Genomic DNA, 490 nt, shown 5'->3' on the forward strand with positions numbered 1-490 from the left:
TGCCCAGACTCAAAAAATAAAAATAAAATAAATAGAAAAATTAATTTCTGAACTCATATCCTAATTACCCGTTCTTGAGCTCTTCCTTTCGTCCTGAGTCACTGTGATCTCCTGAAATGTAGTACTCAAGGATAATAGCAAATAAAAAATATTCAATGAAAATGTTCAAAACACCATTATTTGACATCATCCAAAATCTCAGCTCAGATCATGGTGTACAATCATCCCCCTTTTGATGATGCTCAATAATTTGTTGCAAGTCATTACAAATAAACATTTCTTATTTTTATATTTTTTTTTAAATTAAACACAAGAAAAGAAAATACAAAAGCAAGTACAAAACAAAAGAGGAATGTATTTAGATAACATGCACACAACAAGTATAACAAAACTTCTCCCCCGGTGACAGCACAAAAAGGAGGACAACTTAAAGGAAAAAAGAAAAAAAGAAAACAATGGCAAAAACAAATAATCTACAATGGGCGATCAA

This window comes from Dendrobium catenatum, unplaced genomic scaffold (genome assembly GCF_001605985.2).
Source record: "Dendrobium catenatum unplaced genomic scaffold, ASM160598v2 fragScaff_scaffold_837, whole genome shotgun sequence".
NCBI classification, from domain to species: domain Eukaryota; kingdom Viridiplantae; phylum Streptophyta; class Magnoliopsida; order Asparagales; family Orchidaceae; genus Dendrobium; species Dendrobium catenatum.